We start from the raw sequence: 23938 nt of genomic DNA on the forward strand, positions 1-23938 counted from the left end.
CCTGCCAAAAAATATAATTAAATAAATCTTAAAAAAAAAAAAGAAAGTTTGGTGAAACTCTTTTTTTCTTAATAACATGCTTGAAAAATTCAAAAGATTTCCAGCCATCTTTAATCATAAAAGATTACTCCATACAGGAATATAAGGATAAAGTCCTATTAAGCAATTTATTACCATAATAGCATTGACATAGTCCTGACATATTTCGAATCCTTTTGTTTATTTTCTCATTGATAAACTTCTTGATTCAAATATGAACCTTTGAGGGCAGGGGCCAGTTTTACATGTTTACTCTTGAATTTCTAGGGTTTAGAAGAGTGCTTTGCATAAACTAGGTACTTAATATCTAGTTGTTGGATGGAATAATGACTATAACTCACAATATTTATAGATGCAAATGAAAAAAAAGGCATTTAGGATAGAATCCAAACTTTATTCCTGGTAAAAGTGCTAATATAGTAAAATAGATTCTTCCTCAATTTGATATCTATTCTCTATCCTTAAGCCAGGGTTATGCATAATAGTAACACTTTAAAACAGTAACGTTATGGTCAGAAACAAGGTAAAAATGTCTACAATTGGAGATACTTGCCAGTAAAATTACATAAGAGAAAGGAATAAGTGGGATAGCTATTGGAAATGAGAAGGTAAAACTATTAGTAATTACAGTTTGTATGAATGTATACCCAGAAGAGCAGAGTGAATCAATTTAGAACAAACTATAAGAACTATAATAGAATTTGGTAAAGAGGTTGGAAGAAAGCAGTGTTTGGATATCAGAAGCCTTGATTTATATAAGTAACTTTGGGAATAAAGACATTGATTATAATAAATAATAACCAAATGATAATCTACAAATATCAAAATATTGCAAAGCTGCAATTATTTGAAGCATGTGTACTGACATATGACTAGAAAGATCAATGGACCAGAGTAGAACATCCAGCACTAGCACCAAATACATAGGGGGAAATACGCATAACAATAATTATAACATAGCTGACACATAGAATATCTAGTATATGTCTGATGTGACATTTGAACTCCTGTGGTCAGGCTCTGGTGTTCATGTTTTTAACCCATGGGCTATACTGCCTCTATTTTTTGCTATTGGTGCATTTAAAATAAAATGCATAAAGTAAATTCTCCAATAAATAATGTTGGAACAGCTATGTCATCATCCAGAAAACAGTAAAGTCTGTTTTCAAATCACCCCTTACTCCAAAATAAATTCCAATTTATTTATAACATTATTCACAATAGTCAAAACTTGAAAATGACCGAAATATCCATCAGCAGATGACAGGACCAAAAATTGTGGTATAAAAACACAGTGGAAAATTACTCAGTCTTAACAAAGAAGGAAATCCTGCCATTTGTGACAACACGGATGAAGCCAGAGGCCATCATGTGAAGTAAAATAAGCCAGTCCTGAGAGAACAAATAGTGCATGAATTCAGTTACAGTAGGTACCTAAAATAGTCAGACTCAGAGAAGCAGAGAGGAGAATGGTGATTGCCTGGGGCTGGTACATAGAGGAAATGGGAGACTATCTTTCAATAGACATAAAGTTTCTGTTATTCAAGACAAAGAAGTTCTAGGAATCCTCTATATAATATTGTACGTACAGTTAATGACACTGTATTGCACACTTTAAAATATGTCAAGGATAGATCTCATTAACCGTTTTTACAAAAAACACACAAAAGAAGAGAAGGAAATTTTTGCAGGTGATAGATTTATTTAGTGCTTTGGTTGTGGTGATGGTGTTATGGGTTTATGCATATGTCCAAACTCATCAAGATGTATATGCTAATGTGCCTATTTTTTGGCATATTATTTATACCCCAATAAAACTAAAGAAAGAAAATGTCTCTAGTAAAATGTTAAAAATTTAAAAAAAAATTAGGGGCACCTGTGTGGTTCAGTCAGTTAAGTGTCCGACTCTTGCTTTCTCCCCAGGTCATAATCTCAGGGTCATGAAATCAAGCCCCATTGTTGGGCTCCACACTCAGCTAGGAGTCTGCTTAAGATTCTCTTTCTCCCTCTGCACCCCACCCCCAATGTTCACATGTGTGTGCTCTCTTTCTATCTCTTAAAAAAAAAAAATGAACGGATCAGCATATTTGAAGAGGATGAGAAAAAGCACAAAATGACTTTGAATAAAATAGAAACAAGAGTCAAAAAAACCAAACCAAAACAAAAAACTACAGATCATTCCTGGGAAAAATAAGTGAAGTGTATGTGCACATTGACACACACACACACAGAGAGAGAGAGAGAGAGAGAGAAATATTTCTTTCTTTTCTTATATGAATTTAATGTCATCATGGGGGCCCTGCCTTCATGATTTCATGTAACCCTAATCACCTCCCAGAGGCCACACCTTCAAATACCTTCACGTTGGGAATTAGAGCTTCGGCACATGAGTTTTGAGGGGACACAAATAGTCTTCAGCGACATGTGCTCCTCACCATAAATGTATGAGACAGCTACTATTTTCTCAAATTTACAGATGAGGAAAATGAGGCAGGAAGGTCAGGCAACTTGGTCAAGGGTGTACAGCTGGTATAGCAGCAGAACTGGGATTGCACGTGAGTGGGCTAGCCCCTAGGGTGTCGTGGGAAGCCACTGTGTGATGTTGGCTCAACAGAAGGTGCTCTGTAGTCACAGCAGATCCTTCCCAGGGCTCTCCTTGGCTCCTGGCCCCTAACTGGAGAGAAGAAAAACGAACTTCACACCTCACTAAAGGGATAATGTAGAGGCGGTTGAGCTTCCTGGCATGAGCTCTGGATAGGGGCAGGATTTGGCTCCAACTACTGGAAGCTCTCCTTGGAGTATGGCATTCTTGGTGCCAGCTTGGGGGTCTGGTTGTTAATTCTGGGGCACCAGGAGAGGCACCTTCCCAGACCCTGTTACATCTTTGTGGGAAAGAGAGCCAGGGCTGGAAGTTAAACTCCAAGAACTGACCCTACTTGAGGTAACGAAGACAAAGGAGTAAGTCGACTTGACAAGATCCAGCAAATTCAGTTACATGGCATTACTCTGCTCAAAGATCCTAAAATATCCCTTTACCTGACTCTTAGTCTAGCCTCACCATGTTTTTCCAAAGCACTTTTCTCTTTAGCCTAGAGGAAAGCTCTCAGTCCAGCTCAGCAGCTCCACTCAGCCACTTCAAAAGCATTGTTTTCTGTCCCTACTTTAAAGCTGTAAACTTCAAATGAGCTAATGGATGTGAAATGCTTCATAAGGCACATATTGCTACACCAACAACAAAACCACTAACCCAGGTAGAGCATTGTTCAGCTTACAAGGAATTTTAAATTCCTCCTCAAGGCATCCCTCTGAATTAGGAATTATTGGTCCCATTTTACAACTGAGGATGCTGAGCCTGGCACAGTTTCTTGGGCTCACCTGGCCAGCAATGTGCTGGGCTATCGTCAGACCCAGGGCTTTGGACTCCAGATACTGTGCTTTTTCTTTTCATCTTTGGAGCAGGAGTAAGAAAGGCAGTAGCAAATAATGATCGGCTCTGTGAATACCATGTTGGAGACTCTTGGCTCCTTGGATCTCTGGGTCAGGAGATGTTTATTTCTACTGCAGCTGAGAAGGAGGGAGGGTGGGATCTCTTAGGTTCACAACACAGGGAAGATAAAAGCTTGTCAGACACCTAATCACTGTCTGTAAACTGTTGCCAAACACCTATGCCATTAGCTTATGTTTCCCGGGGCCTAGCAAGAACACTGAGAGCAACAGCAAACATTTGCTGGGCTAATCACTTTACATGGATTATCTCAATTAATCCTCACAACAGCTCTGTGCGGTAGGTGTTTCTGTTAGCCACACTTTACCAAAAGAGAAAAGCCCCGTTCATTTATCCTTGTCACCACCCTTTAACGGCTCAGGGTCTGCCTTGGTGGAAAGAAGGCTGGCTGCGTGTACCTGCTTGCAGTCAGTTGTGTTGTTTTATGTGGGGAGATGAGAGTGGTGGGTCAGGTAATGACCAACTCCCGCTTAGAAGAATCTTAGAAATCTTAGAAGAATCTACTTAGAAAAATACTTCTACTTAGCTTAGGAAGGTTGTCCTTGGTCTTGCATTTAACGATAGCTGCATGAAATGTGTGGAGACTTCCCAGCACCGCTAGTGGAAACCAAGTGATGAAGCTACCTTGGAATGCACCAGCCTTCCTCCCGTGGGTTTCCCCTGCTGAAGATGGTCTGCATCACCTCTCAGTCCCAGCTCCCCTCTCATCCCCTCCTCTGCTTTTCCTCCTTATTTTCACTATTATTAATGTGGACAACTTGGCCTTAAATAAAAGACTCCTCTGGGAGCATCTGGTGGCTCAGTCAGTTAAGCTTTTGACTCTTGATTTCAGCTCAGGTCATGATCTCAGGGATGTGAGATCGAGCCCCATGCCAGCTGTACATTGGGCATGGAGCCTGCTTATGATTCTCTTTCTCCCTCTCCCCACCTCGTGTGTGTGTTCTTTCTCTCTCTCTTTCTAAAATAATAATAATAATAATAAAATAAAAATAAATAATAAAACTTCTCTGTGCCAAGCTTTGCTGCATGTGTGTGAGACCTCAGTGACCTAGCTTTATGACCATGCTCTAAGGCGCTGGGGATGTATGGACTGTTATGTGCTCAGAAATCCAGGAAGCTGGTTGTTAAACAGAACTGTTGCTAAAAATAAAATGATATACACTTACAATTAAGTAAATTACATAAAAACAAAGGTCATAAACACAATAAAGTGATTAAATATTTACCAGCACACCACTGGAAGCACTCTTGACTGAGGTTTTGGAGGAAGTGGCAAAGCCGAAAGGCAGAGATAGATCAATCAATCTCAAAGACAGCCCAAGTTGAGCTGCTTTTTCCTGAGGATGGGGCTATATTTTGCTCCATCCAGATCATGAGTTTGGGGTGGGAGTGTTGAGGGTGTTGAGAGACATGGTTTGTAGGAATGACTGTCCGGTAGGAAATGCCACCACCGCAACAAAAGGGCATATGGCAGTCAGGGTGTACCTTCTAGACCTGATGCATCAAACATGTGCCCAAAGTCAGGGTCATCAACAGCTATATTAACAGAGTCTATGGACTGCTCTCCTATTCAGAATAAGCATCCACTTATTTCCACAGGTGCCTCTACCTCCCACTGGATAATGAGATCCCAGAAAGCTTTGGAGCCACAGATCCCCATTCTGGGAGAGTAAACTCACCCATGAGGATGAAGGGGCCACACTCCAGATCTTCTTTAAAGACGAATGAGTGATGATTATCTCCAGAGGCCATGGAAATGTTAAGAGAAGGGAAAGAGGAGGTACTTGGCGCTTCGTCACAGAAAAGCTCCAGATCCATAAATATATCCACTGGAATGCAGGACAAAACATAATGTATAAAAGATTGAATAGAAGATATATTATGCCATTGCATAGCAATCCTGTCTGCAGGAATTTATAGCTTCGATATATTCCCCATTAAAAGTGGTTCAGCTAGCTGGTAGAGAGGCTCAATTCATCTTGTATCTGTTGCAAACCATCAATATTATGGTTTACCCATTTAAACTGGAAATGGGACCAAATATTTGGGCTATTTATAATAAAAAATATGAAAATCTTTGTATTGGTGTTCATCTCCTAACTTCTCCAGTTTAATCAGAAGTCTGTTTACATAGAGCTCAGAGAGAATTTCTCACCTGTGCAATTGCTAGGATCCGAGAGGCAGGAATGGGGAGGAACATGACCTCATGATGCTTTCTCAAAGAGCGAGGCAGGTGCCCCTACGTGCTGACAGTCACTGTGGTGATGACCCTAAGTCCACAGGAAAGGCAAGAAAGCTGTTTTCATCTGCAAGGTTCTGTGCATTGAAGGGAAAGCAAGAAGGAGAAAGCTGGGTAGTTGGAAACAGGCGGGAGTATGAAAAGCCCGTGAATATGAAGATACAACTAGCTGTTAGCAGCTTCCTCATATGCTGGTTTTTGTTCACAGGACATGCTAGCCCCTGGGCTTGGCCCTGGACTTGCTTCATCAGTGCTGACCTCACTGTGGTGGAGTGTGATGACTGTGTCCCCAGAATGCCCATGGGTTAGACTGTTGTTGTTCAGTGAAGGCATTGTCTCTCTAGGAATAATTTACAGATTGATGTGGTGGGTTTGGTAATCACAATATGGGGCCCCAAACTGCATTGCTTGTGACAGTCCTGCACAACAACCCCCTGTGTGCCTTAGTTATTTTCCCAGAGCATCTCTCCCTCCTTGCTTACAACACCTGTGGCTATCCACCCTCCTCTGCCTGGCTCTTCCACCCCAAGTCTTACCTGGGTTTCTAATATCTCCCTTGGACCCATCTCCTTGATTTTTAATCCTTTTGATTTATCCCACCTGGCTTCTATTCTCAGCCTGAGAGTCTTGACCCAGGACCTGAATTCAGACAACTTGAAGCTCCCAGGGAGGGTCCTCTGTCAGCTTGGGTTGTCTGAGAGCTGTGGTGGCCCATGAGCTACCTGCCCAGGGAGAAGATGGGAATAAAGACTAATGTCTACTCTGTTGTGCCTTGGTCATTTCCTTGGTTGGCTGCTTTCACTATGTCCTTCCTGTTCTTTCATCGTGTCCCCAAACTCTTTACCCTCATGTCAGAGGGTTCCCTTCACATGTCTTGGCCACTAGCAGTATTCAGCCCTTTTTGTGTATTCATCCAGGGCGGCCCCTACTTAGGAAGCACCCTCCTGCCAATGACCCCTTATCAGATGAATGTTGGCAGTGGGCCCCCTGTGACCGTGTGCTTCCCACCGTGTGACTCAGAGCTCCTGCAACTCTGAGCTCAGGGGTTGGCAAAGGGTCACCCTGGCTCAGGCATTTGTCTTCCCTGCATGTCCCTCTCTGAGACACTCAGAGTGTCATTCTGCCCTTTCCATGTGTGCCCAGAGCTTTCTGTGCTATTTTTAAAAGCCTATAACATTTACTATTGGTACCACTCATTTGGGTGGTTAATCATGACAGTCTAAAAGTGTCACCTCCTGACAGTGTGGCTGCAAAAAAGGTGTTAAAGTCAAGTGAAGAGACAAGGCAGCCAGAGGGTCTGAGTGAGGGACTGGGGGCAGACGGAAGGAGCCCAGAGCAGCACGTAGACCCAGTGCCATGATCCAGGATGTGCAGTGGGGAGTAGCTAGGGAGCAGGGTGTCCGAGCCAGGCAGCTGGGTTTCACCATCAGTTCTGCCAGCATAAGGCCTTCAACGGGTCCCTTGACTTTTCTGAGTACCACTCTTCACACCTTCAACACAGAATAGCCATGCTTTTAGGACAGATGCTGGTTGCCAGCTCTCATGTTTTCCCAGAAGGGAACAAAGTTGGGAAGGGAACTTTGATTTTTCTGTTTACAACAGCTATTCTCTGGCTGGTGAGATTTGGATAAAGGTTCCTGCTGATGTGTGTCCAACCTTCCTCTTCTGAGTTCAGCGTTCTCAGAAGAGAAGCTCATTTTCATTTTTTAAAAGATTTTTATTTATTTATTTGAGAGAGGTCAGCAGAACATGAATGGGGGGAGGTGCAGAAGGTGAGAGAGAGAGAGAGAGAGAGAGAGAGAGACAAGCAGGCCCCCTGCTGAGCGTGAAGCCCAACCAGGCCAGGGGCCCATCCCAGGATCCCAGGATCATGACCTGAACTGAAGTTGTATGCTTAAGTGACTGAGCCATCCAGGCGCCCCTCATTTTCATTTTTGTCTCCTGCTAACATGACATGAGCTGCTTGATGTGGCCTGGGGACCCTGTCTCTGAAGTTCTCCCTTCTGTTCTAACTAGTCTTGTTGAGAACCATGGCACTCCAGGGATATGGCTGAGGAAGTTCTGCTCTGAAGACCTACTTCTTCAGGGCAGGGGGAACAAGTGAGAGGCCCTATTTTGGTCACAGGTCCAAGTCCAATGCAGCCTGATCATCCATAAAGTTGTATTTTGACCTGCCCTGGCACTTCTCTTTGGCCGGTTCAGAGCCAAGGAGGTGAGAGTCAATATCCTGGAGAGCTCAATGCACATCAACCCCCAGAGGGCAGTTGGAGAGCGTAAGGAGAGTGTCCATAACAATTCCTTCATCAGTGGTGGCCGTTATTTAAACCTACAAACTGACTGGTCTACTATATATCCTACTTTCCAAAGATAGGAGACCTCAGGAGCACTCTGAGCATGTTCTAAGCTTAAATTATTATCATTTTTCTCCCGAAGCTGTTTTCATTGCAAGATATACATTTTATTATTTTATATGTAAAAACAGGTAACATTTATTGAACAATCAGCACGTGCCAGGCATTTTCCAGGTGACAGAACTAAAGTGCAGAGCGGGTATTCAATTCCACAAGACCACCCATCTAGAAAGGGGCAAGCTCGTCCCCAAACCTGGCAGGAGGGCTTCAGCATTGCGCTCCCAATTATGATGCTGTCCCGCTTTCCACATCCTGACTCTGAGGTTCACAGAGGTTCTGGAAGATGCCCAAGATCTGCAAAGTAACAAGAAATGAGATAGGATTTCAACTCCAAATCTTGCCAGTGCCTAGCTCCACCCTCCCCCTCCACCTTGGGCTGTGTCCATCCTGGCCCACAAGGGAGCCTCCCAATACTGTGCTCTCATTCCCCACTTCCCTAGCATCTATCCTGGGGTCGGCCAGGGTCCCCCACCCTTCTCGTAGGAGGCTCTATGGCTCTGCCTTTCTCTATAACAAGACAAAAGAAAGAGGCATCGGTTTTCATTTTTAAAACCAACATCTCCCACCCTCCAGCAGTCCCCATATTCCCTTCCCACACAGATGGAAATGAACTAGAAACTCAGTTCCCAGAGACTACAAGCTGCACATTTTCTCCCCATAAACTGGTTATCAGCGCTTTCAGCCAGTCAGAGATTAAGTATTTACTGGCTTTCTCTTCTGCAACTTCCCTGGAGAAAGCTTGCACTGTCGTCCAATTCCCTAGCTTGGCCCATCCAGGAGTAGTGAAGCAGCTGATGGAGGTACAGATGCAGGAAACAAAGATGAATGGGCTCTCCCACTGCAGCAGGGGCAGCTGTGCCATCAAGGAGGAGTGGGTGCCAAGTGCCCCCATGACAGCTTACAGGGATCTTCAGGGTTGGGTTATCAGCTTTAATAGATTGCAGTGTGTGCAATAAGCATGTGTGTGGGCATACGCTCATGGGCATCTATGTGCTGCTGATGGAGATCAGCTTGCTCCTCCATGTGATCATATGTATAAATCCATGGGCATATTGGGTGTGGGACCAGACCTGTGGAGCTGCAAACATGCCAACAGGAGGCCCGTGACTGGGTGCACAAGAACTTGGCCTCTTTACCTGCCTTTGCCGCTACAAGATCTCTGCACACTGAACCTCCTGCTGCCTTGTGTGGAGCTGGGGCGTTGGCAGAGTGTCTGAGATAGAACCCCTTTGGGGGTGAGTGGTATTTTGAGAGCGGCTGGGCTCCAGTGCTCCCTTCATTCTAGTTGTTTATCTCTTTTCAGTTCTACTCCCTTGTGGATTGCAAGACTCAAAAGATGTTTAAGAGGATGCTCCTACCATCATTCAGAAGCATGTAGTGATTCCATCCAGCTCTTGGCATTCCTTGATCACCCACCACAATGGGGCACAGCTGTGTTCGGACCCCAGGCATACATGTTCACTCATGCTTCCTGCCAGCTCCTGCTATTTCTCCTGCCCAGAACAATTTTCCCATCCATGTCTCCATGACTGAACTGTGGTCACCTTACCTTGAAAGTGACCCCACTTGTTCTAGCCATCTTTTCCTCCTTGAATCTTCCAGCCTCCTATTGCTACTTTACATCTCTAACTGTATCAACTTAAACTGTTTGATTTTTTGTTTCATCTGGGTGAGTCTGCTGCAGGTGGGGATTATTTTAGAGAGGATATTTTTATAATAGCTAATGAGAAAGGGGGTGGGAGAGAAACCTGACTCTACTCAGGTGATCAGGTCAGCATCACAAGTGACAAGTCAAGCTGGTGGCATGTGCACTCCATGTGATGTGACAGGAAGGGTGCTTTCCCTCTGTGGTCTTCCTACCAAAGCCCTATTACCCTGGTTTAGTCATGAGAAAAGCATCAGGCAAATCCCAATAGAGGGACATTCTACCAAATACTGACTAGTATGCCTCAAAACAGTCAAGGTCATCAAAACAAGGGAAATCTGATGAATTGTTGCACTCAGAGGGAGCATGAGGGGACCGAATGGAACGTGGTGTCCCGGACAAGATCCTTGAACAGCATCATTAGGCCGGTAGGTTAAAAACTAGGGAAATCTGAATAAGGTGTGAACTTTTGCTCATAGTCATGAAGGAATATTGGCTCCTTAGTGATGACAAATGTAGCATTTTAATAAAAGGCAAATGGGTGTGGGAAGTGGGAATGTGGTACTGCCTCTGAAACTTCCTTGTAATCTAAAATTGTTCTAAAATGAGATGTTTATTTAAAACAACAGGGGCACCTGGCTGGCTCAGTTGGTTAAGCGTCTGCCTTTGGCTCAGGTCATGATCTTAAGATCTTGGGATTGAGTCCCATGTTGGGATCCCTGCTCAGCTGGGAGCCTGCTTCTCCCTCTCACTGCCTGTGCTCTCTTGCTATCTCTCTATCAAATAAATAAATAAAATATTAAAAAAAATAAAATGAATTTTAAAAACAGCAAAAGGCTACTAAGGAACAAAATACTTTTCACCATAGACTAAAAGTCCCACCAAGTGAAAGAAAAGCTTATAGGAAAGAAAAAAAGGCCAGCTAATGTTTTTGGAATCTGTTGTGTGTAAGGTACTGTGTCAGGTACATAACACACCTTAGTTCGTCCAAGCATGCACCAGATTTTCTTTTCTTTTCTTTTTTTTTCTATTTTTTTATTCATGGGGAAAACCAAGGTTCGGAGAAACTGTGACTTGAATGCTCATACTATAAGTGGCAAGGCCAGGATTCTGGCTTAGGCCTCTCTGATTCTTAAACCCTCTGCTTTCCCACATGGGCAAGTCATGCCTGGATGAATCTTGATGGCTGTGCATTTGCTGACAGCCAATACCCAGCCTTGGACTCTTCCTGATCTGTTCATGCTTCCACATTATTTGATACTTCATATGTGCTTAGTTAATGTTGCTGGCTGAGTGAGATGAAATGCATAAGACCACCTAGTATAATATAGGTGCTCAGAAAAAAAAAATATCTCTTATCTTGTTTTAAGAAATGGAAATGAGCTAGGGAGTCTTCATTTCACACTGAAGCAGTCAGTCTCAGATCAGCATCTCATCTAATCTCTCTAGGTGAGAACTTTATTTGATTCCATATGGTTTCCATATTGCTCTGTGAGTATACATCAGCGCTCCCAGACTAGCCTGGGCTTCCTGAGAGTAGAACCCAGGGTTTGCCTCTTCCCCAGTCCCTTTAAGGGACTCATGTGGCTCTGTGCACACAGAGTGCTCCTCGTAGGGACTAGTCTGTTGGTGAGGCCTTGGTGGTCGACAGTTGTAGGACGATGATGGAACCGACAATATCTGAAAACCAGTACAGCATTGTCACCAACCAGCTAGAACTGACACAGGTCTAAACGATGGGTGCAGACATTCTCGTGGCTGCTGGCCGAATGCCAGCCTCAGGTGAGCAGAGGCCATCTGAGCACGAGGCCTGAGTCAAGCCTGGAACTGTGCCCGCCTTCGCTTTGTACACAAGGAGCCAATGGCAAGGCAAGATGATGATAGGAAAATCACACAGACTTTGAAGTCAGGCAGACATCGTTGGAGGTCCTCTTGTGAAATACTGGATGGCTCCTGAAGATCATAGTGCTAACTTGTCATCAGTTGTAACACAGACTGCTGATTAAATAACATTTAGTTTCTTCACTAGCTTGTGGAATGGGGAGGAAAAATATTAGAAAGTGAAAATAGTTTGCCTTAGAATCAAAATGGTATGTGCCTTACTTGAATTAAACATGTCTCAGTTTCCTTGCCTGTGAAATGGGGCAATTAACATCTCCAAGGGCTGCAGAGAGAATTAACTGAGAAACTATAAATAATTTGCTTCCACAGAGAAGGTAAGAGAAAAACCTACCGCACAGTCGGTGCTGGGTTCTGCCATGATCAGGCAAGGTCTGCAGCTCATTTTCACTGTTTCAGGAGCTGGGACAGCCCTGAAAGCATGACAGTGCTTTCCATGCAACTAACTCCTGCTTTTCCTGTTTCCTAGCTCCATGACAGTTAAGAGCAGGCTGCTTGAAGAAAAGGCAATGGTGACCTATTAGCTGAGAAAGGTGGTTGCTGGGGAGTGTAGACACCACTTGTAACTCTTTTTTTTTTTAAAGATTTTATTTATTTATTGGACAGACAGAGATCACAAGTAGACAGAGAGGCAGGCAGAGAGAGAAGGAAGCAGGCTCCCCGCTGAGCAGAGAGCCTGATGCGGGGCTTGATCCCGGAACCCTGGGATCATGACCTGAGCTGAAGGCAGAGGCTTTAACCCACTGAGCCACCCAGGCGCCCCACCACTTGTAACTCTTAAAACTTGATGTTCTGACTAGGAAGGGTCCTCTTGGCCTTCTTCCCTTACCCCCTCCCAGAGAGTGTTTGCAATAACAGTAGGATGCTGAGTTCTAGAAGAGACAACCTGGCTCAGCCTCTCATGTAATGGAAGATGACATAGAGACCCAGGAGGAGAAGCATCCTGCCCATGGTCAGAAAGTGATAACCAGAGCTCCAACCCTCTCACCTCCCATCCAGCTCCTTCTCCACTAATATGGACCTCTTTCCTCTTCCTGTGTTAGACTTGGATTTAATTGATTGTAATACAATTTCAAGTGGGATTCTACCATTGTCCCAGAATCATGACCAAGGCCCGGAGCTGAGCACAAAAGCATTATGTCCTCACCTTTTAAGTACAGGGAATCCCTGCAGTTGGACCAGAAGAATCCCTGCAAGGCTGCATGTGGGGTGCTGGAACTGCCACAACCCCTCCTCTCCTGTGAATATAAAGGGAGGACCCGCATAACGGAAGTTGACTTTGGGGAAGGGGAAAAGAATGGATTTTATCCTTAAAGTCGGGAGAGGGAGACTCTAAGAAAATCAGTCATAAAGACTGGGGTCTCTGCAAGAAGGGGAGATGAGCATTTACTTTCCAGGTGGTTCTCTGCCTATCCTACAGGCTGGTTTATCTGCCCCTGCCTGACTACTCCAAAGAGGGAAAAATAGAATGGGAGAGAGATGGTGAATGTCCCCCATTTGAGAAGGATGAGGAATTCTCGATAGTTCCCCATCCTAGAAAACTGTGGTTGGGATGGGAATCCCTTTGGCAGGAGCTGAGAGGGTGTAGAATAAGTTTAGTCAGAGTTAGATCTCCCACGTAGGGGAACTGGGTGGTGGGGCATGTCCTAAAGCACCACACATGCACTCCCTGAGAGCCAGCATTGAGATGTCCACCACACAGAGGCAGCAAAGCAGGTCAGTGATAACCAGAGAAGCTATGGCAACCACCAGAGAGGTCTGCCTCATGGGCAGGTGGCTGGGTAAGGATGTGCCTTCCTTATAGCTACGCCTTCTCTCTGGCCGAACCCTGGAACAGTATTGCTGAGAAAAGGTGTGCCGGCTAGCCGAACCATGCACTCTGGAGTGGCCAGATAAAATACAGGACTCTTAATTCAATTAGAATTTCAGATATATGACGAATATTTTTCAGGATAAGCATGTCCCAAATATTGCATGAGAAATACTTATCCTAAAAAAAAGCATTTGGATATTTTCATTCAATATTCAGTATCATTCAATATTCATCTGAAATTCAAACTGAACCGGACATCCTGTAATTTTGTTAAATGTGGCAACATGATCCTTCCTATCCCCAACACACAATCACACACCCATACCTCTCTCTCTCCCTCTCTCTGTCACACACACACACACACACACACACACACACACACACACACCAGGCTATGATAGCCACAGGAGGGAGGTATGTGATCTGAGCTTAAGAGTGAAGTTTTAAAATGAACAGGAGTGAGTCTTAAGGACTAGTGTGGAGCTGTTCTAATAAATGAAAGTGGTTGGCAGGTTATGGAATTGAGCCAACATGTCATTAAGAAAGCTGCTGCCCAGTGAAGATGCCAGGGCTCTGACAGAGCTCAATTGGGGGGCATTTATTGGAAAAATAAAACTGTTTTCCAAGTTACATCCCCAAGTGTGAACTGGCCACCCTCACAGTGATCAGATGTTGCTTTTCTCATGCTTATGGCTTCGCTTTGAGGTGCTGTCCTCTTTTCAGATCTGGGGACTTGTCTCTTATAGTCCCTGTTCCCGTAGCTGATGAAGGGCAGTTCTCCCCCCATTGCAAGACTGTAGTCTCTACAGGTGGAGATGGCTGGGGCAGGATCTCTTCCTGAGGCCAACTGAAAAAGGAGACAAAGTTGCCACTGGTAGAAATTCCTACCTGTCAACAGCCACAGCCCTGGTGGTTGGAGGTGAGGACAGTGGCAGGAGAAGCAATGGGCAATGCCTGGGGGTTCTCTTGGTGAGAGCCACAGTGGGATTCCACTGTTGTGAGCATGTCTGGTGCCCAGGGCTGGATCCCTGAATTCCCTGTGTTCCCCTTACCTGGCTGATATGACCCACAGTTGCTGTAGACACATGTGGCTGACTTGACCATCTTGTTCAGGATTAACCTTATTCGAGGCTTACGTGATACAAATATGAAACTCACTCATGTTTAGTCCTCTGACTATGGACCAAAGAATGGAGACCAAGCTTCCTCTATACCCCTCCTCCTTCTCTTCTTTGCCTATTAGCATCAACCTTAGTCTAACACCTGGCCAGCACCCTCACCAGCCACCGACTACCACCATGGCTGCTATCCCTGTTCTCTTAGCTTTTATGAGCTCCTTATTCCACCATGCCAGCTCCATCTTGTAGACACGTGTCCATTGTTCACAGGCATCTGAGGAGCTACATTTTCTGCTGGCATTCCAGCCTGGTCCTCTGGGGGACTTCTCCCCATTTTGACACACAGGTGCATTTTTGTGTCAGCTGGGCTCCACTGATGTTCTGCCAAGGGAGAGAAGCCTGTGAAGTTGAGGTTTGCTGATGTCATTTTCACACACCTCACCCATGGAAAGAAGAGAAGAGGTGGCTCGGGCAGGGCTGAGAGGGACAGTGCTGAGAGAAGTACTGGAAATCTATAGGAAGTGCGGAAGTGTATATGACGGAGGAAGACAAGAGCTTGAGAAAAATAAATGTTTATTAGTGGTGGTGTGTGCATGTGGGGGAGGGAGGGGAAAGAGAGTACAGAGAAGAGAGGTGAAGAGGGAGATGGAGAGGAAGAGAAATTTCAGCTGCAAGGTATGCATTTTCAGAAAGCAGGGAAATTTAGTCAGGCAGGATATTTTGAAGGAAGAACATTCAGGAAATGACCCCAGATTATGTGTAGGACACACGTGGTGCCATCCTATCAAACCTGCACACATGGCTGACTTCCATATTCAGAACCATGGCAGGGGGCAGAGTGCTGCCCTTCCTGGCTCTCCCACCCACAAACCCAACCAGAAGGCAACATATGGCCTGCCCGATGTTTGCATCTGAGGAAGCACAGAGAATCAACGTTTACACAGCCTCCTCTCTCATCTTCCCAGGGAGGTCCTGGAGCTGGGGCAAAATGTCTGGATATGTCTTCCCTCTGCCTAGTGTTGATTATGGGCTGGGCAAAGAACACAGCCAGAGGCAGCCTGGGCCTCAGAATCAGTCGGGTGGGCTGAGCAATGGAGGGGTGCAAAAGGTAGATAGGAAGCATGTGGGGGGAGAATCTGTGTGCATATGGGTGTTGGGGGGGACATTGTGGATGCTGGGAGGGGTTAGCATGATTAATATGATGATACTAATTATCCACCTGCTAATTACCTCCTTTTTCCATAGTACTATTGAGCCCACAAAGTTCAAGACACCAAGGAATTACCCAGTTTCCCATATTCCAGGCTTGTTTCTGCTCCCACTGTTGGAGCTTCTGGAGAAAGTGGGTCTATGTTTTCCATACCTGGCAGCTCAACCAACAATCTTCAAGTGCCAGGGACTGAAAACCTATCAGGAGTCTGCCCCTTCTCTAGGTGTCTGTTTTGACATCAGGCGTCTGTGTTGATTATATCATATGTAGTTGTGATAATGATGTGATGGGGATGATGAGGAGCTCCCATCTCTTGAGACCTTAGCCCATGCTAACTGCTTTATGAGTAGGCACTCAGATAGTCTTCGTATGATCCTGGGAGGTTAGTACTATTACCTACACTACCTACACTTATATATATTATATACTGAACACACAAACACACACGGTATGAGATTGAATTACTTGCCCAAGACCACATAGCTAGAAGTGGGAGGCTATGATAAAGAACATGGGTCATATCCACATGTGGGAAGCTTCAGTCAGCAGGATCCCCTTCACCTTTTGTGATTATGCTCACCTTCAGCATGACTGCTGTCGTGGGAACACCAAGGTTCAGGTAGCCCAGTGCCATATTACTGGTCCCAGAGAGCAGCATATCCTCACGCCAGCTGGAGTTCTGGCTTACAATCTCACTGCCAGGGAGAAAAAGGACTTAGAACTAAATTAGTATTTGAGCCCAAGGCTGGCAGGATGAAAGGGCAAAAGGTCAATGGCTGGTGGAGAGCTCAGGCAGGTAAACACCAATTAGTAGCAGAGCCTGGTGACAACCCAAATCCCGTGGTTAAAGAATGAAGGGGACTCATTCCTTTTTAGCCTTCCTTGCTGGTTGGCTCCTTCTCCCATCCTTCCCATTCAGTGATAGAATTCGAGAGAAGCCCCACTGGATCCAGGTGCAAATGATGGGTTTTGAAGAGTTCTAGCAAATGTGTGTGAAGCATCCCCAGCCTGAGAATGGTGAGAGGGTTGGAGAGAGCCTCTGGGAAAGATTCCATATTTTTTTAAAAAATTATTTTTTAAATTTCTTTTCAGTGTTCCAGAATTCATTGTTTATGCACCACACCCAGTGCTCCATGCAATACATGCCCTCCATAATACCCACCACCAGGCTCACCAAATCTCCCACCCTTCTCCCCTCCAAAACCCTCAGTTAGTTCCATGTTTTTTTAAAAAAAAGATGGCAAGAATGAATGGCTCTATTTCCCCTTTGTAAGTGACATCTGGAGACATGGCAGCTGTGACCCTACATGAAGGCAGCCTAAAGAAAACATCCTGAACATCCTAGATGTGGCAGAGCACTAAAGACAAACACAAAGACACCCTGAGTCTGAGAAGCCAATGGACCCACCAGTCATTGGATTTCTTGTTAAGTAACATTGTAATATTTCTGATCCTTTCAGTAAGTTGAGGTGCATGATTGTGTTTTGTTGTTTGCAATGAGCTGATCTATTGCTGGTTGCTCTATCACTTTCCAGCCGTCCTTGTGCAAGCCCTGGCAATCCTCAGAACTCTCTCAGGACCTCATTCTGGAGGGAATGTGTGTGGGGTGAGGAAGACAGGTCCACCTTTCTGGGGTCCTGCTACACAGTGTTCACATGCAGAAGCTCTACTCCCACACATGAGTCCAGAGGCTCCCATTGCTCAAAGCAACAGCTTGAAGACCATTGCAATGAATCATGTTGCCTCCTCCTGGGAAGATAAAAACAACATAATCTGTGGTTTTCTAAATGCAGGTGCCTGAACTTTCTTGAAAGGGGAATGGCAAACATGTTTTCTTGTGGGAGGATGCACAGAAGATCTGTCTGTACTCTCAGACCACAGAGAACTAGCCCCAGATAGAATGATCCCCAATTTCCTCTGTGATTTGTCTCATTGTCCTCCTCCTAAGGCCACTCTGGGTGTTACCTTCTCCCGCAGCCCCACCCCCCAAGCCTTGAACTGGAAGATGGGATAAGTCTCCTTGGTGTGTTGAGGCCCTACTTCTCACCTAGTACTCAATGATCATGTTGCTAGCTCTCTAGTACATTCCAGCACATCTCAGGTGAGACCACTGGGCAGCTCTGGAGAGCAGAGCCAGGTTGCCCCATGGTGGGAACTGTGGTTCAAGACGAATGTACAGGGCATCCTCCTCTGTCAAAGTCTCGTGCATTATGCTGAGAGCAAGAGAAGGAAGTAGAGTGTTTTCTAATGTCATTTAGTCCAACTCCCCATCCTTGAATGAGTATGCTGAGGACTGGGGGGAAGTATTTTGCCAACTTCCAGAGTAGCCACCAACATACTCCCAAACTGGACTCCTGGACTTTTGTTCTTCCACACGCCACCTTCATCACCTTCCTCTTCATCTCTTCTCAGTTCCTTCCTCATTTGGGGAAAGGGTGTTTTTGTGTTTCCTTTTTTTTTTTTTTGACATTTATTTATTTTTTATTTTTTATTAACATATAAGGTATCATTTGCTTCAGGGGTACAGGTCTGTGAATCATCAGTCTCACACAACTCACAGCACACACTGTAGCACATACTCTCCCCACTGTCCATCACCCAGCCCCTCATCCCTCCCATCCCCTCTTCCCTCTAGCAACCCTCAGTTTGTTTCCTGAGATTGAGTCTCTTATGATTTGTCTCCCTCCCTGGTCCTATCTTGTTTCATTTTCCCGTCCCTTCTCCCCATGGCCCTCGCCCTGCCTCTCAAATTCCTTATACCAGAGAGATCATATGATAATTGTCTTTCTTTGATTGACTTATTTTGCTTAAAATAATACCCTCTAGGTCCATCCATGTCGTTGCAAATGGCAAGATTTCATTTTTTGATGGCTACATAGTTCCATTGTGTGTGTGTGTGTGCATATATATATGTGTGTGTCTATATATATATACATATATATATATCACATCTTCTTTATCCATTCATTTGTTGATGGACATCCAGGCTCTTAGGCTCTTTCCATAGTTTGACTATTGTGGACATTGTTGTTATAAACATTTGGATGCATGTGCCCTTTCAGATAACTACATTTGTATCATTAGGGTAAATACCCAGTAGTGCAATTGCTGGGTCATAGGGTAGCTCTATTTTCAACTTTTTGAGGAACCTCCATACTGTGTTCCAGAGTGGCTGCACCAGCTTGCATTCCCACCAACAATTCAGGAGGGTTCTCCTTTCTCCACATCCTCATCAACATTTGTTGTTTCCAGACTGGTTAATTCTAGCCATTCTGACTGGTGTGAGTTGGTATCTAAGTGTGGTTTTGATTTGTATTTCCCTGATGGCAAGTGATGTTGAGCACTTTTTCATGTGTCTGTTGGCCATCTGGATTTCTTCTTTGCAGAAATGTCTGTTCCTGCCTTCTGCCCATTTCTTGATCAGATTATTTATTCTTTGGGTGTTGAGTTAGATAAGTTCTTTATAGATTTTGGGTACTAACCCTTTATCTGATATGCCATTTGCAAATATCTTCTCCCATTCTGTAGGTTGTCTTTTGGTCTTATTGATTGTTTCTTTGCTGTGCAAAAGCTTTTTGCTTGATGAAGTCCCAATAGTTCATTTTTGCTCTTGCTTCCCTTGGCTTTGGCAATGTTTCTAGGGAGAAGTTGCTGTGGCTGAGTTTGCTGTGGTTGCTGCCTGTGTTCTCGTCAAGGATTTTGATGGTTGGTGTTTTCTTTGTAAACTTGTGAACACCAAGTGAGACATAGTCCCGGTCTGACTCCTGAGCAGAGCCTGGTACTCACAGGCTGTGAGTTCATACTTGGTGTTTTGCTTTCTTCCTGGGAGAAGTCCTGTGAGGTGGCTGAAGACTTTAGCAGCAACCGTTTGTCACTCTCCTAACCGTCTGGATCACAGCTTTCTCAGGGCAAAGCCTGAGCCAATGGATCCCCATTTAAAGGGCCACCTTCCTGGGTCAGACAGCACTTTAGACTGTGGCAGTCTCACAATTTAATAACAATAAGATCTATATGAACAGATTTAATAGAGAAAGGGAGGTGATAATATAATTTTTGCTATTTTAAGAGACTGGGAAGACAGGGGACTCCAGGAAGAAAGAAGCTTGGGGCAAGGAAGGCAAATTTCACAATTCTGGCTCCAGTAGAGCTTGTCCCTCAGCAAGATAATTGAGCACCCACTGCATTCACCACTGCCATCAATGAGCCACTATTAAGTGACTGCTGTGTATCAAGGCAGTGCTATGGGAACTTTCCAGCAATAGAAAGAAGCAAAGGCACACAGACATGAGAGGAGATGGATAGATAATATTCAGGGTTTGGGGGCCAGAACTGGAGGTGAGACAAGTCAGTTATAACGGGAGCAGACAGAGGGGGCTGCTGAAAGTCCTGAGGCAAATTGCACCCACTCCCATGGCCTTGAACTGCCTCTGTGCCTGACCACCATTTTGTCAGTCTGTCTCAGCCTGTGACCCACCTCATTTTTAGCTTCCCCTCTTGTGTTGCTTATGACCATCTCAGACTCAGTCTGTCTGAAAGTGAACGTGTCATCTTCCCTGAAAATGTGCTCCTCATTCTGGATGTTTCTATTTATCAAATGTCACTATCGTCCCCCCAGTCACCAGAATGAGTAGTCTAGAACCTCCGTCTTTCTTTTTTCTTCTGTTCTCTCCTTCCTTTCTCTTACCCTTATTGTTAAATCAGTTTCCAAGACTGTCCATTGTACCTTCTAGCTATGGTCTTTCCCCAGCATGATTGCTACAATGACCTCTTCTTGGATTTCCCTCTAATCTTCAGTGCTGCACAGTCTCATAACCACAACCCCACTGCAATAGGATCCACCTTTTTAAAACACAAAAACACAAGGTAAATCTCTCTAATCCCATGGACTTCCATGTGACTCAAAAGAATGGTACAGCTGGGGAAGAATCAAGAGGTGACTGAAGAGAGAAGGGAATCTTGTATCTCATGCTAAGGAGTTGAGTTGCTCTCCCAGAGAGGTGGGGAAGCCCATGAATGTATTAGGCAAGGGCCTGATAGGATAAGATTTAAGTCTCCTGACCCATATAAATTTTGTTCCCCCTTCCCAAATTCCTACTTAATATTCAAAAGTCCAGTCAGGCACCAGTTCCAGTGGTGAGCCCTCCTCGTCTTTCCCAGCAGAGTCTGACACCCCTGTGCTTTTCATCATCAGGGTACTTGTAGCGTGGATTTCACCATCCTTGGCCCATTGATCTGCTTCCCCATCAGGCTGTTTCATTTCTCTCTCCACCCTGGGCCTCACACTGTGCCTGGAACCAGGAAGCACTTAGCCAAATGTAGAACACAGGGATTCACTGGGCACAGTTTCATTTTGATTGCTTCATTTGTCCTTGGAAAGCAGGTTAGGGAGGAAGATTTCCAGGTGTCATCCCAGGGGCGGGCCCTAAGTCCAGCCACACATGCCTCTCCCTCTTCTCCATGTGCTACTGCCCTTGGGGAGAAGGCCTGGAGAAGCATAAGGCTGACTTTGTTGGTCAGTTAAATTGGGGCACATGCCTTTATCCAGACTCTGCTTGGGCAAAAGGATTGGATTCTTGTCACCTCCACTGCAGTAGAGGAGAGAGAAAGCAGGTTATAAAACTCCACAAAGAAAAAAAGGTTGGTTTGCTGCTTCCAGACAAGAATTAATAGGTGCAACCCATAATCCTGTCTTGAGGGAGATGAAGGGAAAAAGGAGTGAGAGAGAATATAATGGCCAAATCCCCCCTGTCTTGCTGCCTGAGTGCCTCTCTGGTGTTTGAAGTTCAATTCATAGAAAATGAGCAGGGAGATGCTCTTAGGAATCAGCACTTTGGGGAAGTCCAGGTCTGTTCTGGCCTGCCTGCCTGTGGGAGGCCTCCAGGGGAGCACAAGCTCAGCCTGGCCAGCCCACAGAGGCCCAGCAGATAAACAGAGGCAGCCCTCAACCTCTCCCTAATCCCACCCACTGGGCAGGCAGCCGTTTCAGGTATTTTGCATGTTCTGATACATCTGACCAGAGGAAGCAAAAAGACAGTATTATGGAACTGCAGGAAAATGTTGGAATGTTATAATGCAATCCGTTTTTGTTTTTTTTTTTTCTTTATAGATTCTACAAATGAGGAACCAGAGGCCAAGGAAGTATATTAGCGAGGGCAGGCTGGACACACAACAGAAACACAATTCTCCAGCTCTGTTTCTACAGCTTGACAGTGGCCTTCTCCCCACCCAACACTCCCATGCCAGTGAGTTTGCCTCTCACACTGGGGAGTGGAGCCTATATCTTTGCCCAGCCTGGCACAGAGCAAGCATCTGGAGCAACTGAGGCAGGTTGGGCTGTGCTTCTCACCAGTCAGAGGCTGATTTTGTGGCCCTTTTCAGCCAGGCCCTTCCTTCTTTGCCAGCTAGTCCCAGCTGCCAATCATCTCACCCCAGGCATGGGCTGGTCCCAGGGAGGTGCTCAGTGGATGGGTGTAGATTACTTGGTTGCTATTGATAATAATAGCCATTGTCACATATATTGATTATACCATGAACCTTGTACTTTGCATACATTATTTCATTTCTTCTTTCCAGCAAGTCTCAACAGGCTCTGGCTCTTGTATCATAGGGATTATAAAAGTACCTACCCAACAGAGTTAGGGTCAAGACTGGGGGAGTTAATACATGCAAGGTGCTCACACTGTGCCTGATACCTAGCAAGAGTTTAATAAATATCATTCGTTTATTCGTTCATCAACTCAAACTTATTATATACTACCATGTGCCAGACACTATTCTAAGCTTTGGGGATATATCAGTAAACACCACGAGCCAAAAGCGGTACCATCATGGAGGCCAATTCAAATGAGGGGAGACAGACAATGGGCAAATACATTTTTTAAAAAGATGTGTTAGAAAAAAAAAAAAAAGATGTGTTAGATGGCGATCAAGACCATGAAAAAAAGAAAACTGGGAAGGCAAAAAGAGCACTCCAGGAATGAGGTTCAGGAAAGATCTGCCAGAGTAGGTGACAATTTAAAAAATTTATGAAGCAAATGGAGTCTGTTTTCCCCATGTGTCTACCTGGAGGAAAAGCTTTCCAGGCACCTGGCACAGCAAGTGCAAAGGTGTTGAGGCTGGAGAGGGCCTCATAACTTCTAGGAACGGCAAGAAAGTTGGTGTGAATAGAGTAGTAAGCACCAGAGAGGAAACAGTAGCAGATCAGGTCTGAATGGGGGCTGGAGACAGCAGAGATTATGGGGCCTTATAGGCCATTGCGAAGGTTTTGATTTTTACTCTCAGTGAGATGCAGACTCTTTGCAGGATCTGAGTGACATAAACTTACATTTTGATAGGCTCACTCCCCTACTTTCTGGTAGCAGTATTTGGGGTAGCTTGGGGACCAGTAGGGCACTAATGCAGGAGAGGTGACAGTGGCTTAGAGCAAGGTGGTGGAGATTCAGGTGGGGAGAAGTGAGATTTCCTGGATATTCTGAAGGTACACCTGTGGGATTGGATGATGGGGTGTGAAAGTCAATTCTGAGATTCCTGGCATGAGCAAGTGAGAAGATGGAGTTGATACTCACTGAGATGAGGAGACGCCAAGAGGAATTGGTTTGAGGTGGAAAACCAGAAGTTTAGCTTTTGAACTTCTAGGTTTGAGATTCCATTAGACATACAAGTAGAGAAGCTAAGTACATTTGATACACCATGTACCATGCAGAGGGGAAGTCTATGCTGGAGTTTTGAGTTTGAGAGTCACCAAGTCAACTTTTCGGTAAAAAAAAGCAAGAATCAGAGCAGATAAGTAACTGGCAGTTAAATAAGTGGCAGGGCTGATGAATCTGTTGTCCTTATCTACTCTGCTCTATTTCCCAGCCTGAGTTGTTCTCCTAAGGTGAGGGAGGAGAGAGTAAATGCAACTCACATAGACTATTGATGCAGGATGAAAGCTGAGGAGGGGGGACCTAGAACTTAACAGACAAAGGACAATGCACTACCCTAAGAAACCTTCAGCCATGGGAACTGAGCTTGATGATTTAAGTTTGAACTGGGCCAAGGGGTCCAGCAATGGAATAGG

The sequence above is a fragment of the Lontra canadensis genome, unplaced genomic scaffold (genome assembly GCF_010015895.1).
Source record: "Lontra canadensis isolate GAN:19392208 unplaced genomic scaffold, GSC_riverotter_1.0 scaffold10, whole genome shotgun sequence".
NCBI classification, from domain to species: domain Eukaryota; kingdom Metazoa; phylum Chordata; class Mammalia; order Carnivora; family Mustelidae; genus Lontra; species Lontra canadensis.